This window comes from Embiotoca jacksoni, unplaced genomic scaffold, assembly GCF_022577435.1.
Source record: "Embiotoca jacksoni isolate LCO1_2020_lvr unplaced genomic scaffold, fEmbJac1.0.p SCAF_10, whole genome shotgun sequence".
NCBI lineage: Eukaryota > Metazoa > Chordata > Actinopteri > Embiotocidae > Embiotoca > Embiotoca jacksoni.
In genome coordinates this window covers 259,352-282,488 of record NW_027185230.1, presented here as the reverse complement: position 1 = coordinate 282,488, position 23,137 = coordinate 259,352, and the positions used below count along the sequence as shown (strand labels likewise).

The window sequence follows — 23,137 nt, the reverse complement described above, 5'->3', positions numbered from 1 at the left end:
CTGCTTCATTTGGATGTTTGAACTAAACTGTAATCTACCTAATAAAAGAAAGTAACTTAAACCTCTTTTTCCACTAATGTATTTGCTACTTTGAAAATACACCTAAATAAATGCTGCAATATAATAAACATTTTCTATTATTGCGTTGATTCATTTCCTTGAGATATTAGTTTTGTTTTTGCTGCATTTACATTAAACCTAGATAGATAGAGAGAGAGAGAGAGAGAGAGAGAGAGAGAGAGAGAGAGAGAATAAAGATTAACATCAGAGGGGACAGCATGGAAACCAATTTGGCTCAAGGGCGGTTGACATTCCTGAAATGGTTAAAATTGTTGCATGATGGTGAGAAACTGCTGCACTAGATATCCAAAAATGGTTTCACGGAGAGGCAGAGGGAGAGAGTTCACATGCTTCTTAGAACTTTCTCCGTGGAATTCAGCCAAAGAATGTAACTTTTAGCTTGCTCACATCATACGTCCTTCCTCCTTCCTCCCCCAGGTAAAGTGACAAGCATTCTGTATGCGTCAAATGGCCGTGCGCGCGCTCATTAAGCACGACTCCGGTGTGCTGCAGGTGTAGCCTTTACCCACCCACACGGCAAACTTCTCTCAGACAGGAGCAGCAGCAGCCTCACAGTCGGCCGAAGAGCATTGCAGAGAGGGAGCACTAATAGGTAAGAAGCTGGAACACTTGTTGAATTTTAACCCGACTGCTGCGCCTTTTCATTGCTGTTGTTGACACTTCGAGGCAGAAATCTTGCTCTGCTTTCACTTATAGTGTTGCTACTTCAGAAAGTTCACGACAAGTTTCCTGAACCTGCTGTTCAGGAAAGTGACTTTATTCATGCTGAAATGTTTTTAGAGATACAGCTGCTGAACAGATAGCCCATCTGCTGTACGTAAAACGAAGAAATGCGAAACGGTATGGGACCCGGAATGAAGGTCGCCACACTTACATGTTTTGTAGATTGTCCCAAACGGAGTTACAAGCAAATATAAAGTGTTTGTATAGCCTACAAACAAAAGTTACTTTGAATACTCTCCCTATCATATGGAGTTGATATTATCAATTAAGCCAAAGCCTTATACAGACAGACAGAAGATAGTATCAAACTATGATAAAAACAAATGGATGGAGATAAAAGAACTCTATGGTTTGATTTAAGTTAGTAATATATAAATTGCTGTAACTACATTCTTTTAAACCAGTTACAAGTACAGTTAAGTTTGATAATGTCACCATAAATCAGTGAACCCGGCTGCCCTCAGTGAATGTATGTGGTTGAATTTGTGACATTGTGCACAAGCTTTCCATTGCACTGGCATGCACAGTGCATATGACAATTGCAGTGAATGTGAATGTGAACTTGAAATCATGGCAATAGGAGTGTGGACAAAAGGATATTTTAAAAAGTAAAAAAAACAACACAATTTACTATAATTTCAGAGTGTGCATCAATTGATCATTTTTAAGTTACATGGGAATATTTTGACTCTAATATCAATGTTGAGTCATTACACACTAAGTAACTTACGTGGAGTAAGTTCACAGTTTATGTCAGTATGAATCCTCCAGCTTAACATAGTCAATGTTAACTTACCACGTGCTTGTAGTCAAAAGTATGTGGACATCTCTGTCCATGTTTTTTTTTTTATTGTTTACTACTCCTACTCCTGGTGAAAAGAAATGCAACTATATACATTTTTAGAAACTAGTGTGCTTTTAACTCTGTGCCAACATTTCCGACTCCAGTGTGGAAGAACACAGCCCTCCAACCTTAACCATATGCAATACATTTGGGATAAACTAGTAAATCTTTTGGAGAATCTTCTTTCCTTTAAAGGGTCAAAGCTGTGACACGAACATGATTTCAGAATGGCATACCGTCTCTTGGAATATGGATCTAATGCCTTTTATGTCCCCTTGCTTATGGCCATATACCCATAAACAAATTCTGGGTAAAAAAAATATAGTCTAGCATGAGTAGTTTATAGTATAAATTCCATGAAAATGAAATGCGGTAAAGCACCATAGAACTACAATTTGCATAGTGTGCAAAGCATTCTGTTCATTTTCTTATAGAGCGCCAAATTACAACACAACTTATTTCAGAACACTAAACATAGTAAAGTCCTTACAACAGAACCTTACAACATTATACAAACAAGCTTAACTATGCAACAATTTTCACGAACAACAGCAGGGAGAAAAAAGTGTTGAGCTAAAATCTTAGCTTTAAGCTATATCTACCTGAAACTGAGAAAATCTTTGCATAAGCATGTTGCAGCCAAGGACAATGAAACTCCTGTTTCTTCTTGCTGATAAAATCTGTTTTGTTTTGAGTTTTCTCCAAATGCTCTCAGTCAAAGGGCGAGTCTCACTGTACTCTGCACTCTGATAAGAGAGCAGCAGAGAGGAGATGTAATTCAGCTGGGTCGATATTTCAGCTGGTAATGCCACTTACACCGGCTCCACATGGAGGTATACTGTCACATTACTTAATTATTAATGAGCAAAATAACAATAATAACAGGCCACGCTGTTTTCACACTCTACCTTTTTACTCTGGGAGGGTTAAAGCCTGTATTTGTTTTCATAAAACAGTATGTTGGGCAATAGATTTAATTTAATTTTTTACTACAAATAAATACAGTAAGCCAAGTTAACAATACTGAGGAGTCAAATAACTTGGACTTACAAGTTGGCTTCCAAATAGTGTCACTATCTATATTCTTTGGAAAATGTGAGCATTGGTTAGGTCTGTTTGTTGATCCTTTTGTAAAATAATACATGTGATGTCATTTCCAGTCAGTTGTGGCATATGAAGTAGATGGTGAAACTGTTCTAATGCTCCATAAATCAATACTTTTTCAAAGGATTAACAATAAATAAAGGACTAAGTTAGCTTTAACTTTTTTCTTTTGTGTCAGTTAGTGACTATCTGGTACAGAAACAACAACATTCCTCATCTAAAATCATAGATTTTTATTGTTGTACAGGTTTGAAGTATTTGTACTTTACTGGAGTATTTCCCTTTTGATGCAGCTTTACAACTCTACTCCACCAAATCTTAAAGGTAAATATTTACTCCACTACATCTGTCTGACAGCTTTAGTTACTTTTAAGATTACAGTTTTCATACTTGTTTTATCCAGTGAAAACCACAAATCTTGAAATTTTGTGATTTTTTTAAAATTATAATTTTACTGTTAAACTGAAAGATTGGATGTTCCTTGAAAAGTTTTCCTATTTCTTACAAGTACACTTTTTAAGGCCCACTTGGTTTGCTCGAAAAGTTTTACTGTTTCAAGATATGTGGTTCATACAGAACAGAAACAATACAAATATTTGAAATAGGAAGCATAAACAAAATAGGAAGCATAAACTATAGATTAAACTAACACACAGTAGTTCAAATCAGCATAACCTTAAATAATACAGCAGTAAAATGCACATTAAGTGAACAGTAATAGCAATCAAAAAACCTCATATATGATAGTAAAACATAATAAGTACTAATAATGAGTACTTTTCATACTTTAAGTGCATTTTGCTAATAATAGTTGCACACTTTTAAGAAGCAAGATTGTGAATGTGGGATTTGGAGTATTTTGTGGCATTAGTACTTGTTCCACTGCCTTCAAATGTCTTTTAATATTGTCAATGAACATATGGTGGACTTGTGCAGTTGTGTGTTGAGTCTGCTGACTGTCCCCATGATTTCGTGCTGCGTTCTGCATATAAACGGTTGTGATGCTGTTGTCAAACCGACTTGAAAAGCAAACAGCAGTCAGTCATGCATGTTTAAGTGTCTTCTGAGCTTAGGAGTGCTGACTTAATATCAGCTGTGAGCATCTCTACATATGACTCTTAACTGTCTGTCTACCTTTCTCCTCTTTATCTCACATTCCATAATTTTCTACTCTAATTACCTTTATCTCCCTCTTTTGTTCTCACGTTCTCATTCTCTTTGTGCACTCTCATATATCTCTTAATTCTCACTATGCTGGTCTCTTTTTCATTCATTTACTTACTTTTGTGCTTTTTTCTTCTTCTCTTTTTTCACTTTTTTTTTTTTTTTTACATATGTGCACTGCATATCATTATGTTCTTGTAACGTTCAGGAATTCGGTGTCCAGGAGCCCTTATATAGGATTTTAGAACTTTTATTTGGTAAATCTATTTAATTTTTTGCAGAGCAAAAGTTAAGCATTTCGGGGGCCATTTTATACAAATGTTGTATTTTTGTAGCTAGAGAAAACAAAGTTTATTTTGATTTGAAATTCTATTTCTTTGCAAATTTTTTACTCTCATTTTTGTTTTATATATTTTTATTTTTCTCTTTTTGAATACTTTTTAATCAAGTCTGCACCTCTTTCTTTAGATTGTGCTCTGTAAGCTCTATCCATATGACATTGACTGATTTGGTCCGGTTTTTGAAATAGTTGTACTGTAGCAGTCACTGACTCAACACTGAGCAAGTGTTTGAAAAAATATTTCCCTTTATCTCTTTCTTACTCCTTTTTTCTTCTCCTCCTCATGTGTATTTTTTCTTAATCGGTTTCTGTCTTTTCTCATAATTTGCCTCATCTACATTTTTCCAGCAAATCCTCACATTTCTCTTTCAATAGGATCAACCGTTTCACTTCCTTTTGCCTATTTTCTGATGCTTCCTTCACACCACTGTGTTGTCCTTTGGGTTTTTCTTTCCTCAAATCACCTTTTCATAATCTAACAAAAATATCTGTACCTGTTGGCTGAGAAGAGTTTGTGTTGACTGACAACAAAAACAAAAATTGAAACCCTTTGATTTTCATTCATACCTCCCCCCCTCTCTCTCTCTCTGCTTGTCTCTCTCTCCCTGTCTCTCTCTCTCTCTCTCTCTCTCTCTCTCTCTCTCTCTCTCTCCCTGTGTCTCTCTTTAATGTGTTTCAACGAGACTACATTCCTTCCCTTGTCTCTGGCTGGGCAGTTAACCAACCAGACCAACGAGAAAATAGACTTGCTCTCAGTTTTGCCCAGCACACACCCACCCGACTCTCTCTCTCTCTCTTTGTATGTCTCTTTTTCTTTCTCCTCAGTCTCTCACACAAACTTGCTAAGGAGTCCAGAAATAGAGAAATACTAAAAACCCGCCAGGGTTTTTAATATTTGAAAAATACATAAAAGATGTACTTTTAGGCCCCCTCCCTGGTTTATGGATGGTCCCTCTCTTTTCACATAAATGGCTTTTTGACCCTCCTTTCAAAAAAATGGGCACCACCTTATCCCTGAAGAAGTGGCCAGTGGCCTGCAAGTGGGTGTAGGTGGTGGAGTCCGAACTTGATGAGGTAGCTCTTTTGTGTTGGGCCATCTGCTCTACCAGCGCCTGTTTGGTTTCTTCAATTTAGTATTTCCTCCCGGCACTCTAGAGCATCACCATATTGCTCTGTTTGTGCGGGGCGACCCGACTCATGGAGTAGACCAATCTCTGGCGCAGTGTGTTTTGGGATTTGAAATCCATTGAGACAATTTCATATAACCACATTTACCCAGAACATGCTTAAAATGTAATTTCTCCCTTTCTGCTGCTCTGTCAGTGGTGATGCTGTTGCCGAGTACATACAGTGGTGCAAATATTTGTTGATTACATACTGATTAGTGTGTAAGGAAGGGGTAGGGGGAATGAGCTGTCCAAGCTAATAAACCTGCTAACTGATAGTTTGACCTTTAAGTATCACCATTGTTGTAAAGGTTGTGTACATTCTCTGCAGCCATTGTATAAAGTCCAGGCTTTGATTTGTACAGTATTTTACATTGGCCAATTATAACGAGGGTTTTTTGTTTTTGAGTATCAAATGGAATTTTTCACTTTTAAAAGCTTAGACTGTTTTTCTGGTCTTCAAGAATTGAAAGTGCTGTTTTTGTTTTTTAGGTTGAAGATCAGAATCAGGTTAAGCTTTGGTCTACATTAGTCTTATCCTTGAGACGATGCGTAAGGCTCTCCATGGAAAAGCTTGGAGAAGCAGCTGTGTGGATATGATAAGGTCAACCAGATGTACATTTGCCAAATTAAATACTCCATCCACATCTCTAAAATATAATTTTTTTTTCTTGTAAAGCGTAACAAATCATAAACATGGTTTACTTAAAATTTTATTGGACAAGTTTTAGATAGAGATTGATAGTTTAACATCAGTGTTTTTTAAGACTACTCTACACCCACATTGCATGTTGGCCTGAATCCTTTTTGAATGAAAGGGGTTTCAGGTGACTATGGTCAGATAATTTTTTGTTTCTTCTTTTGTCATGGAAGTTAGAACAAACCAAATCAAACATCAAATCCGATCGTTTTTCACATCCTCTTTGGGAACTTGAACATTTGGTGCTCAAAGCGTCAACACAAACAAAGCATTGAAAGTGACTAAGACCTGTAAGGGGAGCTACGTCTCACAACGCCATTTGGAACAGTCTCAAAGTGCATGAGACAATTGTAAATTATACTAAAGTATGTGTGTGTGAGAAACTTTATTAAGGTGATAAATTATGTTATTGTTTTTAGAAAACTTCCTCTTTGTGTGTGTGTGTGTGTGTGTGTGTGTGTGTGTGTGTGTGTGTGTGTGTGTGTGTGTGTGTGTGTGTGTGTGTGTGTGTGTGTGTGTGCGTGCGTGTGCTCGTGTGAGTTTTTGGAAACCTCCATTACCTCAACATTTAGCTATGTCATAAAAGTACAATGATGATCTCAACACTCACAAACACACTTGATGTCAAAACTATGGTGACAGGTTGCACCCTCTCATCAAGGGGCTGTACATATACAGTATATTCACACAGGTATATAAAAACACAATTCTGTATTTTATCTATTGTTGCACGTTGAAATAAATTGCCGATACTTCATTGATCTTTTTTTTGTTCAGCATCTCCAAAAGTAATTCCTCAATACACCAAATAAAGACACTTAAAATGCAGACAGTCAATGTATACAGTAAATACGTTGGATCTGCTGATGTAAATTATTATCAATCGGGGATACTTATTTAGGGGATCAGATTTGTGCACAAGTCGGGGAAATGTTCCCACAATGAAAAGAGGAGTGTATTGTCATATTGCAGCATACTCCCGTGGCTGTGTGATGAGTTTTTGTTCAGGGTGTTGTCTGTCTGTTAGCTGTCAGGATGTTTTCAAAGGAGAAAAGTATCTCTGTGTTTGCTGTTATTATTCCTCAAGCTACACCTCTGTCCCTTTCATGTTTGCAGAAGTGATTGCACATGTCCCCCAGCCTGCCTGAGACATACAGTAGATACCTGTACCACGAAAACCATTATATCTTCTGTTTGTGTAGTTTAGAAAGGAAACATACTTACTTTGTATAAAACTATTTCTTATTTATTTTCCTAAAGACACTTAGATTGACCAAATGAAGCTTTAAGCACTTGTTCAAAGGGATTTTCCTCTAATTCATAATAAACCCAAAATAAGTCAAATAAAGTACATTGGGTGATCAAAATTATTAATTGGCAAAATAATAACAAAATTGCCTTCACATTTTGTCAATAGATATGTTATATCTCTGGATTGATGTATGCAGAGGTCACTGGTGTGGCATATGTAAAATGTAACATAAGAATCTAGAATTGCTTCCTGCCATTGGTCAAATATGGTTGAATATAGCCTTTTGGGTGGGCGGGGCATTCTCAGTGATTTCTTCTGTTAATATTTCTGGGTGTCGGTTGGATGATTTGAGGCAGGAACGCACTTGTCACTTCAAAACAGTTCAAGTATTTAGCCTATGCTGCCTCTATGGTTTAGAACAAGCCACCTTTTGTTAACGACAGTCATTTCCATTATTAGCAAATGTCAAGTCGTCTGGTATGTGGAACACCCTGAAGTGGCATCTCATGCCTATCAATCATTAACACAATGGACTATGAAAAAGAGAGGAAACTTTTCATAAACTGCTAAAAGGTCTTTCTGTTCTGTTCATTAATTCCTGTGGTAGTGGCAATTAAAGTATAACAGTAAAAGTCCTGATTTGGTCCCCCTGACTGATATATTATGACATTGTTAGATTATTAACAGTGAAACATCACTAAACTGCATGTTACCATTGTAGTTGCTGCAAGTGAAGTTGTTGTTTTTTAAACAGGTAAGGCAGATAAATCTAAGGAGTTAGCAGATGATTACTGGGAGATGAAATTAGAAAAAAACAATGTTCTGACAGACAAATCTGTTTTTCAGTTTTGGAATTTTCATCTGGTCTTTCATTTTTGTTGAGATACTGAATCCTTTTAACATTTATTGAAATGAAATCATGAGATGTCTAGAGGGCAAATCATGAAATAACTGAAATAGCAGAGTTGAAGTATAAAGTAAAAGATAAGTGAAATACTCAGGCAAAGTACAAGTATCTCAAAATTGTACTGCAGTTAAGTAAATATATTAAGTTGCATTCCAACACCGCAAGGATGACACATAATTTAAAAGCTGATGTAAGTTGTAGACCCTGTTGGCTGCCCATGTGACATATTTTTAGGTCAGGGATTCGCTGTATCTTGCCAAAATGCAACTTATCGCGGTAAACTTTCTCCCCAAATATATTTTTTTTACAAAACCTTGTACCTTTGACTTTTCATTGAAAAAACTATAATGCAGTTGTTAATCATTTAGATTGATGATTGGACTGGCAGAGTTTATTGCTGATTTAAGTAAAGCTCATAGTCGCTCGTAGTGAATGCTAACTTCTTTACCATGACACTTGCTATAAATGAGCACAATAAAGTGATAGTTGCTTGATAGAATTCTACGTACCAATTCAATTGGTGAATTGGAGTTTGACATGCTGTAACTGCAACTATGATGGTTTGCTTATGTGCATAGAATGTGTGAGCACAGAATCACACAAAATAATGAGCTCAAAATCATTAGCGTGAGGCGCTGGAGTCAATGCTGGCAGTGTGCTTCCCTTTTCATCTGAAAAAGGCTGAGCGTTAGTAGGCCCTCAGTGTGCTGTCATTTTACAGAATGGATTTTACTGTACAGTGAATTCTTAGCATTGTCCTGGGATCACTCAACAGAATGTTAAGCTGATAGGCTTAAGGCTTCTATCGCTCATCACAGTAGACTTTAGTGTTACCGTGCCGCCTACTATGATTTATCACAGACGCATGATGAGGATAAACCTCAAAACACGATCTGTTGCAGCTAGCATTTTCTCATGATTATTTTTTTATTGGGCAGATTTGATATTCATGTAACTGAATGTGACATGATGTCACAACCTGCCACTAAACAGTGAATCATGGGAAAGTAGGAAGGAGGACAGAGATGGTAGGTATGTTAGGAATGAGGGTGTGAGCCTTGTATCAAGGTAACAAACACACATGCAAACCTGTTTCAAATGGTACTATTACAATCTAGCAAACATTGTACCCTGCGAGAGCTTCTTGTTAAACTCTGGCATGTTTTTTTTAAGCTCTATATAGTGTGGTTTTACATAATTCACATCTCAGTTTTTGATCAAGGATTGTATGGAAAAAACCTTTATCGAGGTTTTGTTTATCTTTCCGTGAGAATTTGTAACTTGAAATATCACAAACGATAAACAATTAAACATACATTAAACTTAGGTTTTGCCATTACAACCTTTCCTGATCTGGAAAAAGCAGCAGTTTATCATGGCAAATTTTGGCTCATCTCAGCATTTAAGATTTGAGGATTCTTCTCTTGTGCTTCTGTTACAGCGTGTCAGCATGCACCATTAGCTTGCAACTGTCAGTTGCTGCCACAGTGGTTGCTGTTTAGCAAAATTTAGTTTATCACTTACTGACGTATATTTTTTGTCATTGTAATTTCTTTTCTCCAATGTAAAAGGAATTTTGTGTTTTCGTCATCTTTTGAAATTTGTGACTGCAACAAACTGACATACTGTATAATATAACTAAAGCTTCCCATTTTGTTTTTGCATCTAAAGATGTAACTTTTTTTTCCCATTTCCTCACCGTTTCCAAAGCTCAATTATCCACCTTAACATAATGTTCAGGACAAATGGTTTAGGTTTTAAGGTCATGAGTGTGTTTTGGAGCCCATTTTCTGTATCTTGTAATTTCTCCCGCTAATGGACACCTGAGAGTCCTAATTATTCACCTACATCATTTAGAAGCTGCTTCAGAGCTTCTCCTGGAAAGCGTCTTTGTGCATTTTTGCATTTTACGGCTCCTTGTGTTTTTTTCTTCCAAGTTTTTAATGAGTGTTGTTTTGCATTATGCAGTACCTCCAGGCTTCAATTTGGCATCTGGGAAAGTTGGCTTGACTCCAAGACTGTGGTCACCCAGTGCTTATTACTCATTAAGCCTCATCGTAGGGCCGAGTGGGTGCAGGCTGGTTGGGTGCTGGGTGGGAGTTGCAGTGCTTGGAGAGTTGATGTTGTTGTTGTTTTTGTCGATGTTCTAGTTTTGAAACTGAACTGTGAGATGAGAAAGTAAATGAGTTTGAATGAAAGTCTTTGTACTCTGCTGGCTTTTTTTTTTTTTTACACATTATGGCTGTGCAGTTGGTAAAATACTTAAAATGAGCATGGTTTTTGCCTCAATGGTTAATTCATAATATTAAGTGTTTTTGTTGGTTTCATAAATGAATAAACAAAGAGTGAAATTTACTTTACATAATTTGACATTATGATTAACAAATAATTATTGTTGCAAGAGTAAAACTGCTTGGTCATGCTTAGATAATAAAAAAAATCCACAAAGCTCTAACTGTTGGTTGGAATAAGAACACGTGCATGATTTTGTCCTTATGTATGCAAATCAAATGAATGACACATTCATCTACCACCAAACCTCCATGCCATGTTAAATGTCATATGGAATGGATAACACAGCATCCTAGTCTTTGTAGCACGAAATTGTTTTTTTTAGCTTCAGAAGTGGATGTTTCCCGATGTAAGGCATCCATATTATTTTGTCTTTTCAGGCACTTCTGCATCACGAAGCACCACGTGGGATTGATATGCCACCACATGGTCTAGTTATGTTTGGGTAACAAAATTGAATTGGTTGAAGTTAACTTGTCAACCATGGGGGTTGTGCACAAAAAGTAATTGGTAGTTTTAGCTAACGCAACTGGTTACTGCACTGATAATACTAAAACGTGTATTATTGTATTGTTGTATAAAGGCATTATATTTAAAGAGGATTGTCTGAAGTCATGAAATTAGTGTATTTATATTGTTAACAGTTAACCCATTTTTAATTAGAAAAGGTTGAAAGCTTCTTGTCTGTTGGACTGCAATGACTACTGTTTTGCAATGTATGCACTCTTATTGCAAAATAAGGAATTGCTATTGCTGTCGTATCTATTTTGTCAATGATTTGATGATATTTTGGGGGTATTTTTCATTATGACATGCCATGTGCAATTTGGTTCATACATACGCCGATACCATTTAAAATACAGTAGCAGACTTTTCACTCTGCCTGTGTTTGGGCTGGTCAGAAGTCGCTTTATGTTCATTCAAAACATTTTTGGGCATATTTGAGTAGTGAGATATTATAGTAAAATGAAATTCATTACATAAAGTATATAATGTTATATCAATTACTAAAATACCCTAAATAGATGATAATGAGCCATAAACAGCCTAGGTCTGCAATATTACCAAATATTACTAAATTCAAGCCACATACATAGGCTTTTACAGATGGTCTAAAAGAAATAACCATGTTCAGTTATTGCAATAGGACTACAGTATAATTAGATAAGAGGCTACATTGATTATGTCATGAAAATGAAAGCACCTGCATGTTTAACCCCTACAAATGCTGTAGTATACCTCACAGTTCTTCAGTTTTTTCTGAGACTCCATCACATCCATTACTCACTACTTTCTGTAACTCTCATGTTTAATGTTTGGTATCATGAATCACTTTCTCTTATCCATCATCTTCTCCATGGTCAATTTTACCATGTAGTGGTTCTGTTGGTAAAAATACAGTTCAGTTTTATTGTTAAAAGGAGTTTGCAAGCATTTTGCACGTGGTATACTTTCTGGTGCAAGTCACACAGACTTAAAGATATGCTATACATGTATTTCTTCATTCACCCATGTCTATCCAGCATGGTGTTCCAACCTTGTGGTGAAACAATCCTCAGTGCAGCATTGCAAGATTCAGTGCGTGAATATAAGGGTCTGGCTACACTCTAATGAGGATTGTTTCCAGTCGTTGCAGTCTAATGGCAGTAGACCTCGGGTTAATTTTTAAACTACTGGATCAGCCTTAAACCAGTTAGCATTGACCACCATATACGGTATGTTGTGCACTGAAACTCATCTACTGCCACTGCTGTTGGAACGACTTCTACGTCATCACACTTGGCCATGCCCAGGGGTCACTTGTTGGTCCACCTTTCAGAGTGGCTGAGCAAACCTTAATGTGAACAGAGATTCCGGACTATAATCACAACAAACATTGAAGCTGAGCAACAGTTGGGCGTGGCCAGGTTGATGTAACACATCCATGTATGCAGTCAACCAGTTTAGTGCGAACAGAATCTAATTCACATGTTCTGCCTGTGTCTGTTTTGAACTATATCCAGTCCTTTGAAAAGAAAGTCATTATTATTCCCATGACTGTAAAAGGCCACTTGTCACAAAAACATTAACATATTAATTATTTTTTTAGACAAAATGCTGTTCTTTTTATGGTGAGGACAGTTCTGCATTCAACAGGACACAAGACTGTTTTATTTCACTGTATACCTATCTGATTGCCTCTTTCCCTCTGCATGTTTATCTGTTTACAAGTCTACCTCCTATGTCTTTGTGTTATTCTACCTACCTCTCTTCCTGTCTGTCTGACAAATGACACGTCACAGGCGTTTTATAACTTCTTTTGAGCGAGCCCTTGAGAGGAGAATATCATATGTAGGTTACAAACCCAGCCCTCCACACCTGTGTGTGTGTGTGTGTGTGTGTGTGTGTGTGTGTGTGTGTGTGTGTGTGTGTGTGTGTGTGTGTGTGTGTGTGTGTGTGTTGCGGTTGGGTGGTGGTGAGAGCGCTACTGTGCCTAACCCTAACACAACCCTTGGTAATACCTGTATAAAGTAAAAACATAACATTAATCAGTCTACCATAGATGGTGCATGACGGAGGAAGTGTTCTTAACAGAATACATCTGACATAAATCTTTAGCACAGTTTACTAGCATCAAATTCAACACATTTGCTGTGTGAATGGTTTTTAAGAACAGGGGATTTTTCTTTGTTTCTTCTGTTCAACACGGCTAATAATAGTGCAGAGAGATAACTGATCTTGAACTCATGTAATTGTTAAATACAGAAGAACTGGTTCGGGCCTGCTTCAATTATAAGAGGAGGGGCAATGAGGGAGAAAAAGCAAATACAGGATAATTTCTTATTCACATCATTAGGTGCAGGGAAACTGGTTAGACTGTTTCATATTGTTAGTGTGTTTATTAGCGAGAAACAGAGAGCTGTGTGTCATTGTAGTCTGCACGTTGCACAGTCCAGTTTGGATTAGGCCTGGGATTAATTAATCCATATAGGATCAATTTCAAAACACTGACACAATGTGTACTCAATGTAGACTTTAAAAAAGTAAAGTATAAATTATTTAGTTAGTTTCAATGTTATATTTAATACTCACAAGTATAACACAAATCAAATGGAAGATGCATTATCAAAGTACAATGTATTCATCACTAACTTAATTTAGCCTTTAAAACCAGCACTACAATTTCATATTTGCAGAGAGAAAGTAAAGCCACCTTTCTCTCTCTTTGTCAACAGCATAAATACAGCCATCTTGATTAAAAAAATTTTTTACATTGAAATGTCAGTGGACAAACTGAGCTTGGGTTTTGTGTTTTTGTTTGCTTGATTGATACGTTGAGTATCAGCAGAGAAGTTGCAAGTCCTAGATTTGGCAAAAAAGCCAATTAAAACATTGACAAGATTAATAAAATATTAACTTTCTGTCGAAGCTTTCAATGCTAAACCTGCTAGCATGCAACAGCTGATGTAACTTAAGCTGCAGAACTTTCCCTCTGGGAGGGCGAGTACATAGACGGATTACTAACAGCGATGGTTTGAATCCCAAATGGAACATTGTGGACCAAACACTTTGGGACAAAGTCCTTTACCCCTAAAAGAGAAGGTTATCCCACTTTGCTGTGGAAGAACTTGACTGGCCTGCACACAGCTTCTGACCTTAACCCCAGCTAACACGGGTGTAAACTGGAACACCTTATATCAGACAGACTTTAGACTTATCAACCAACCAAAAGTGGTGGTTGAATGGGAGAGAGGTTCCGAAATCCAACAGCCTGAGACCCGAGAAGTGGAGGCAGTAAGTACCCACGGAGGTGTTTTCTCCACCAAAGAGCTGTTATAGCACAGGTGCTTAACTGAACCTTTGTTTTTATATGTTTTGGGTGATACTAGAACATAGTTGCCATGTAGCTAGTTTCCACTTAGCCTAGTAAAAACTTATATGGGAAGGAACAGGCTCTACCTGTTGCTCTTACATTAATCATAATAAACACATAGTCCTTTACACTGCTACCAGCCAGCAGCAAAGATCCACATATAAGTAGGACATATAACATTTTAGATTTTATCATAGAAAAACTGAGGAACAAACTGTAGTCAGCTGTATTTTCATATAATGTGTTGCTAAAAAATCTTCTCCTTTGGGGCATTGTTGAGTACAGAGCCCGGGAGTGGCCAAAGAGAGAAAAAAAATTAAAATTGTACGCACTAAATCGAGGCCACGAGATACTAAATCGTGCGCACCAAATAGCATTTCGTTGCCATGTTTTAATTCATTGGTTCGCAGGTTTTAAATAATTTGTGTGTACGAGATACATTTATATATGGAGAGACAGCAAAGCACAACAGGCTTTCTCCTATCAGTATGAAGAGAGAAGTACTGCCCCTGCTTCAACTGTCATTGACCATCTATAAAGTCAATAGCAGCCAGTCTGACTAAGAACTCGGTTTACTAAGGACAGCTGTAATGCAAGGGATGCAAATGATTATTGTTAGTAAAAGTAAATAACGAAGATATTGAGAGCTTGTGGATTATATTGTTGCCAATATGCTAACTTTGATGATGCTATCAAATTTATAGATGGTCATCTGCCAATTGAGGCAGGTGCAGTGCGCTTAGAGAAGAAAACCTCTTATGCTGCCCTGTCTCTGTATATATAAACTTATCTCGTGCACACGACAGAGTAAATTGTGGCCTCCATTTAGTATGTTGTGGCCTCAGTTTAGTATTTCGTGCGCACAATTTACTTTTCTTTTTTCTCTCTGTGGCCACTGCTGGGCTCCGAAGTTGAGGCTCCCTGCAGCTATGAAAAAGTAAAATAGTTAAATAACCATATTAGTTTTCATTATTAACTATTTTCAAAGAGAAACTATTTTTAAAAAACAGTTCTATTTCATCTGAAACTTCACTTTAAAAACAGTGGAATAAAAAGAATCAGTAACTTCAAATAAACCAAACTGGAAATTTACTCACTTGACATTTGTGTAAATTCTGTAATTCTTGGTTAACATAGGCGAGTAGTTAAAAGTTATTTTCACCATGATGAAACATTCGTGGTCAGTAAATGCCAGGCATCTTCTACCCTTCACTCCCAGTTTAAAGCTCCTGGTGGTTCAAAGTGCAGCAGCACTCAAGGTGACATACCACAGCTGTGAGTCATCAGCAAGGCGTGCTGCGTGGGGGAGTTTTCCTTCTCCACAGATCTGTTTGCCGAGTAAGTTATCATGACAGTCCATGTTCACAGACCTCTGACATTTGATCTGCTAAACTGTCTGCTGTCTTGTGTGTGATCTTCTTGATTTATTACAGGCTTTAAAAAACATGAACAAAACTCTTTTTTTTTTTAAATTAATAAAAAGTCTGGTTTCACAACACAATCCACACTTGTTTATTTCTGAGAAAACCAAAACAATGAGTCTGCATTGACATACAGAATGAAGACAGACTATATAAATGAGAAAGATAATTGATGGGGATTTAGAACTTCTTGCAGGTGTATAGAAGTGCCTTTGAGAGTTTTTAAGAAAGGGAAAGTAACTATCTTATCAGTACAATTTGACTTTCTCCACTGGGGTTTGATTAGATCTGAGAGGAGTTACTTTAAAGTGTCGACCTAATTTAGACACAATAAAAAAAAAAAAAAAAATTAAATTCATGAGCAGCACTGCATTGCACAGTAATTGGTTGGTTGGATTACTGATATTCAGAAAGTGTTCCCCTTATCTTTAAGCTTTCACTTTATTAGTGCCTGAAATATGAAAAAAAAAAATCTATAAAAAAGAGCTGATTGTGAAAGATATCTGTAATATTGACCTACCTTTGGAAAATTACAATAAAATTTGCTGCTTTAGGACTTTTTTTTCTTAGCCTTTTTTGGCTCAGTTTTGGCTTTACAGCACATTTATGGTCATAGTTACTACAACAAAATGGCAAAAGATTACCACAAAGAGATACAAAATTATTAAGTGGACACAAACCCGACTCTAAATGGAATGGCAATGTTGGTCAGTGGCAGTAGGCAGCTGCTTACTAACATCTTAGCCAGAACAGTTTTAGGTAATAAAAAGGACCTTTCCTCTACCTTCACGATATCTAAACTTTTAACATTACATGAATGTAATGTGTCACTTTCTCTGGAATAAGCTGATTTGATTCCTTGTCATCAAAGAATGAACAAATACGATTTTTATGCTACTCTCAGGGTAAACTACTGGTAATGGTCAAAGAAAAGGTGAAGTCATCACAATGTTGTTACTTCTGTCCAGCACCTTTTGTACTGTGGAGTGCAATGACCGTAGCAACATCTGTTTTTAGATTTTTCATCTCATACTAAATCTTACCTAAGTAGGTTACACGGGTTTGTAACCTACTTAGGTAAGATTTAGTATGAGATGAAAACAACAGCATGTGTGTGTGTGTGTGTGTGTGTGTGTGTGTGTGTGTGTGTGTGTGTGTGTGTGTGTGTGTGTGTGTGTGTGTGTGTGTTATAAAGAGACAGAAAACAAGTCAGCAAAAAGGGAGAGAGAACTGCAGATGTGCAGGGAGGCTCTGCCATCTTCATACCTGTGTTTCAAGGTGTGTTTGATATGGCGAACTGCCACAGTCATCAGGCCCCACCCAGGCACACCCTGGGGTGTGAATTCAGACTTGGAGGAAGAAGGCTTGAACTCTGTTTAATCATAGGTTATTTAGTCTTAGCACTGACTGAAATGATCTTTATAACTGTGGGTTGCCACACTTAAATTTATTTTTGTCTTATTTTGTTAATGATGAGTTTTGTTTTTTCTATTAGTAGAGTAAAATGATATTTTTTGTTATGCTTTTTTGTTTAAATTTTTTTTTTTTTTTTTTTTTTTAGTTAGGATGTGAATATATCTCCATACTTACATCCAATCAATACATACTTAATGTCTGGTTTGATTGACATGCCTAGGAGGGTACACTTCTGGCTGCAAAAAAAGACAAGATAATGACGGCCAAAATGCCAGACTGCAGGTTTCAAAATGTCAGTTCACAAACCAATTGTCACGGTGGGTTGATATGAAAAGCTAATTCTAAAATAATTAAAACACAACTATTCTTACCTTTAGGTGATTATACACTAATGAAAACATAATCAGGAATAATATTTTCCATTTGTGCCCATAGATCCATATAAATCTTACACACTAAACCTTTAAGACTGGGGTCTCTAACTTGTAGCTCGTGTCTTTCACTGAGTTACTGAGAGATCAAAGTTACATGGCAGGTAAGCTGAATGCTGCGATTTTTCAAATTAAAAGCCCTCCAGTTTCACAGAGGGTCAAGCAATGTACCAGATTTTGACCTAAACATGTTTCTTTCAGGATGGGTAGAGGATCCCAACCAAAGGGGAAACACTGGATTTCCCTTGTTAAATCTTATATTAGAACGCTTTGACACTTTTCAAACCAGTTTAATTATTTTGCTATTTTGGAGCTAGAAGTGACCATATTTACACGATTGGGTAGGAGCAAGTGGTGGATCTGACTCAATCTGATTGGTAACCTATGGCATCCCACTTAAAGGAAACCTGACTGCACCACCGGCCTCTGTCAATCAAAAAGACACGCCCACAAACATAGCGTTTTTTGAGGCCTAATGTCTAATTAATGATGGTATATTATTAAAGATGGACTGCCAGATGACACCATTATAACCTATAGAAAAAATGTATTGACTTTGTTTTTCATGAGAGAAATTGAATTGGAATATGTCCAATTTTATGTGTAATCCGGGTTCAATGAGCTCAACTGTCATTGCACAACTCTCCAGGAAGGAGAGCTGGAAGAAACCAAACAACTTAAACAAAAAGGGGGGGCTGTGTGTACCAGTAAAACATATACATATGTTTATATACAGAATCTTTTTTGCGAAATGCTATTTAAAAGACTTACTTTGAAAATGGAATTTAACAGTTTTCTGACGGGGTGTGTGCCTCCTTGGGAGACATTGTTTATTCATATATTTCCTTAATCCTGTTTGATTTGTTTTAGTTTAATGTGGTGTTCATCTAGTTTAGTTTTGAGCAGTTTAGTGCAACTTTTCCAACTAATCAAACTTGCAAACATACTGTGTTTTGTTATCTCTGTCTCTCTGTCTCTCTCTCACTCTCACTCACTTGCACTCTCACACACACAAATATGAGGCTGAGGAGTTGAACAATCTGGCACACAATCCTTGACAAACTCTGGCCGAATATTAACTGACCATCCCACATTCACTCTCCCCCAACCCCCTTCCTCGATAGTTCTCGGGATTGTGGGAGGTTGTAGTTAGGGTCATCTCCATGAACACAGTAGTGCAGCCCACCCACTAACACACATCCACATACAAACAGACACAGAAAAAAAAACCTGTGGTCTGAGCTTAGTCAGGAAATGAGTTTGAGTCTGTCATCATGAACAAGTCTCTCTCTCCTGCAGTAAGTATTTTAGAAATATCTTAAAGCTCTGATGCGAAATGTCATAACGGTTTGTACTTTAAAACTTTACTGCTGAGACGGTGAGCTTGGTTACAATACTCTAGGTGGTTAGCTGAAGATTTAAAATTCACTTCTCAGCAGTTTGCTGAGCTTGGAGTATTTAAGGTTTTAGCATTGATGAATTGACCTAATTTGATCTTTTTAATGTAGGTTATTAAATAATATAAAGCAAAGTTGGTCTGCCTAGTTTTGTTATTTCAAAAAGGGATTTTACATGCATCAATTGACACCTGATTTATGCTTCGATCCAGTCAGAAAATATGTGAAATGTGATGCAAGGAGTATTGCATGCTAGCTATCTTTTTAAATGTTGTTACGGTCGCAACGGTTGCATTTTTAGTATTGATGAAATGGCAAAACCATAAAAAAAAAACGAGAGGCTTCAAGAATTTGTACTCACTCATAGATTCTTCAGCGGAATACCCAGGTTTGTGTTTTCTAGAGCATTAGCCGTCGTTTAGAGGAGTTAAAGTTGAAGCTAAGTTGAAGGTGACAACTTCTGCTATCCAGAGTCAAGCTGAGAAGGGCAAGTTCACACTGCTGCAACTTTTTCATGCAACATTGTCACCTGCATATTCCTCTGATCACGGTTCTGCTATGTCACCTGTGTGCTGCGTCCTTTGCATGGCTTCATATCCCACTGAAAGCGTTTTGTCTGACCTGCTTCCTGATTTGGTCATGTTTCCTTGATTTTTGTGCTTCTACTATGGGTAAACGTTTCTTTTTTGTCCTTTTTGTGATTATTGTTGTCATTTCCTATTTTGTGTTGCAGCCTACAGACAAAGACAAAAGCTTGCTGTGTTTTAGTGATTAAAAAAAATGTGTCCTCCTATTTATTGAAAGACTGTGGGGTAGATGGTGATGTTGTGATGTGTTTTACGATCGGGAGTTTGCACATGGGTGTATTATTTTGAAAATTGATCAAATTCTCTTTCTGACCGACTTCCTGCCTTCTTTTAGCCTCTGAGTGGCTTCCGTCAAAAATATACTTGCCGCCTATATTTAGAGCATTAGAGCGGTAACCTGTTCTGGGCTGCCAGTGGAAAATGACTTAAGACAGTTTTGTCTTGTCGCAAATCTGGTCTTAACTGGGTTTTCATTCTCTGCTAGCCCATAAGTATTTTCTGGGGGGGGCTAAAATTAGTCTTAGTCAGCAACATTTTCCTTAGGATTGAGAAAATTATCAAGTTTTTTCAGCATAAAGCCTCCGCAAGGTAAACTCAGCTTTTAAGTTGTAGTGTTCGGTTTATGAAGTGCCTAAAGTTGATCTTTTTAAAGCAAATGTTGTGGAACAATTACCCATAGATTAGCTACACCTAGCCTTTTTAAACCAAAGTACATTTAGCTTGTTTTGCCAATTTTAGCACCTTTGGTACATTGACAATTTTTAAGTTCCTGTTATTTTGTTGTAGTTACCAGGAATTAGAAAACACGCACACACGATTACAATGAATTACAGTATTTGTATTGCTACAATTACGTCTATTTTCTTTATTTCAATTTCAGTGTCGACAATGGGAAGTTTTATTAATTTGACAGTACAGTCCTATCTCTACATTTAAATAATACTAATTTGTTTCACCACTTATATTTTGCTCGAGAAGGTAATTCGGAAAACATATCAGCATTATATCAACATAATTTCTAGCAGAGAAGGTTAGACAATAATGAGGAGACAATTATGTCATCCCACATTCAACAGTCACTCTTTTACTTTATAATTACCCTTTCTGAAATGAAAAGAACTTTGTTGGGTCCACTGACTCACACACTCCTGAAATACTGTATGTTGAAACTTTTTTTTGGTCCTGCTTCCATTCATCCTTTCAACAACTAATAATTCTTTGCTGCCCCTTTAAGCTCCTGTCGGTATATCTTTCTCAGAGGGATTAAAACAAAATGGACTTAATCAGACAACACAGACTCAGCATGTCGCAAACACCCAGCCCACTCATGTTAAGAATGCATCCACTCATATAGTGAGGAAAGGAATTAATTGCCTGCTGTCCATCTGTAGTTTTTATGTACAGTATGTATGAAGACTGATCTTCTCCTAAAACATAAATGAGTCATCCAGGTTCGCTGTTTCAGCTCAGTCTGACAATGGCTCTCTGTACTGGGTTTCAAGCAGTGGAGGGTGGGAGGCTTCCATAAAGTGAGAGTCTGCTTAATAGGCAAAGTTGTAATTTGTTGTAAAACCTTTTAATTTATCATGTTCTTTGTTAGAACAGTATCACACTTATCTGGTGTCATGCTAGTGAGCACTTTGATCTTGATCTGAAAAGTCAGCATTTCCATTGGAGATTTTAGAATTTTGTGTTGCTATGCTTGTCATTGAGCTACAGATTTGAATTCCCACAGAGAGGGTAATCCATCACAATAAAATCCAGCTGAGGGTCAGGTTTTTACTGCTTCCTGTCACTCACCTGACAAGCTGACAGGTAGCGATATGACAGTCTCCTCCAGGACACAATCCCTCCCAAGAACACTTGACAAACTGCACTGTCACTAAATGTGGTTTTATTTACATGGGTGGGGAATCTACTAGTTGGCACGGAAGTTAATTTCAAGACTTTTGTCTCTTCTGTTTCTTTTGGTTATAATCATTTGACTTGAAAAAATATCCCTAATGATGTCACCAGAATTGGTCTGGATTTGGTTTAAGTAATGACATTTTGAACATCCTGTCTTTTAATGTATTTGAAGCCTGTGTGAAGTTCAAATTTGAAGTTTCAGCGTTCAGTCTGGAGGGCAGGATTCACTGCATTTCAACTTCTCTCTCTCTCCCATCATTCCTGTCTCTCTCCTTTCCACACAGATGAACAAAATGTGCTGCTGCAGAATAACAGGAGCATGTTTTGCTAATTGGGTATTGATTCTAATCCTGGCCTGACAATGGCATCTAGACATTCAGGCAAAACAATTCGCAGAATGTGCTTCAGGTGAAAGACATTCTGAGGATAAAGTGCACAGATAGAGTACAGATTTATTATATTTTTTGTAAATATTTTATAAGATGTTTTCACACTATCAGCAGCCAAAACTCTCAGACTCTCAGTGGTATTTGGTTGCAAAAGCTGCTGGTTGTGAAACATAAGGGATATTTGTTGTTTGAGGGTTCCTGTGATGAAAGGTGATAAAAAATACTATGTCTCTCTCTTTCCTTCTCTGAAGTCTTCAGATTTTGAGAGAAACAAAGAGGACTCCCCTGTTTGGCTGGACAAACTACGGCAGCTGATAGAGGACACAGTTCACATCCTACATTCGCCCACCACTGACGACCGGCAGGTAAATCACAGGAAAAATCACACTTGCCAAACACTCGCAAATGTTTTAAATTCTAATCGGACAACATCAATTGAACACCTTTTAACTTTAAGAAATGAAGTTTACAAAATTTAATTTGCAAATCAAATGCAAGAAACAAATGATTTTGCATTGCATGGATAAAGCGCAAGGTGACGGTTACTATGTTGCAAAATGTAAGCAAGAAAAAAAACTTAAAATTACAAGCATCAAATTTGCAGTATGTAGAGAATATGAATCATATTAAACGGTGAGTCACACTGCAAGTAGAAAACATTTTAAATTGGAGATGTTATTTCAGGTTAAATCTCTTCAGATTTGACTGAAGGTCAACATAAACTGTTTGAGTGCGGCTTCACTGGAATCTGAAACATGACGCCTCTAGTAAAAAACACTTAGATGATTGTAACCAGTGTAACACAGGCATTGAGTGTCATTTTGTCTTTGCAGTTAGCCGATTTTTTTTCTTAAACTGGTGTTTTTATAAAAAACAAATCTTTGCTAGAGGGTACGGGGCTAACTGTTTAATACTGCATTAACTGCATTCCTTCTAACAGTCTATATGTTGTTGGTTATTTTATTCACCTCCTCACCCTCGTGAGAAAGGAATCTTGTTTTTCTGACCTTCTGCTCTTACCTAAAACTATCCAAGTGGTTCATGGAGCTTTTTACCCAATGACATGTCACAGTAGAGTTTGGATTACCACATACGTAACATTCAAGGACAAAAGATTAGCAGAACTGAGTTTAACTTCCTGGTTAGCTGAAAAAGTAGGATA

General features: G+C 37.1%; 1 protein-coding gene across 2 annotated transcripts in view; it reads left to right on the top strand.

The window, feature by feature from the left end:
• Positions 1-401: 401 nt before the first annotated feature.
• Positions 402-23,137, top strand: part of LOC138205035 (myosin heavy chain, embryonic smooth muscle isoform) — a 67,063-nt gene continuing 44,327 nt past the window's right edge. For both annotated transcript variants that reach the window (XM_069160686.1, XM_069160677.1), the window contains exons 1-2: positions 402-673; positions 22,227-22,340. The gene's annotated coding sequence lies outside the window, so the exon portion shown is untranslated. The remainder of the gene's footprint in view (positions 674-22,226; positions 22,341-23,137) is intronic.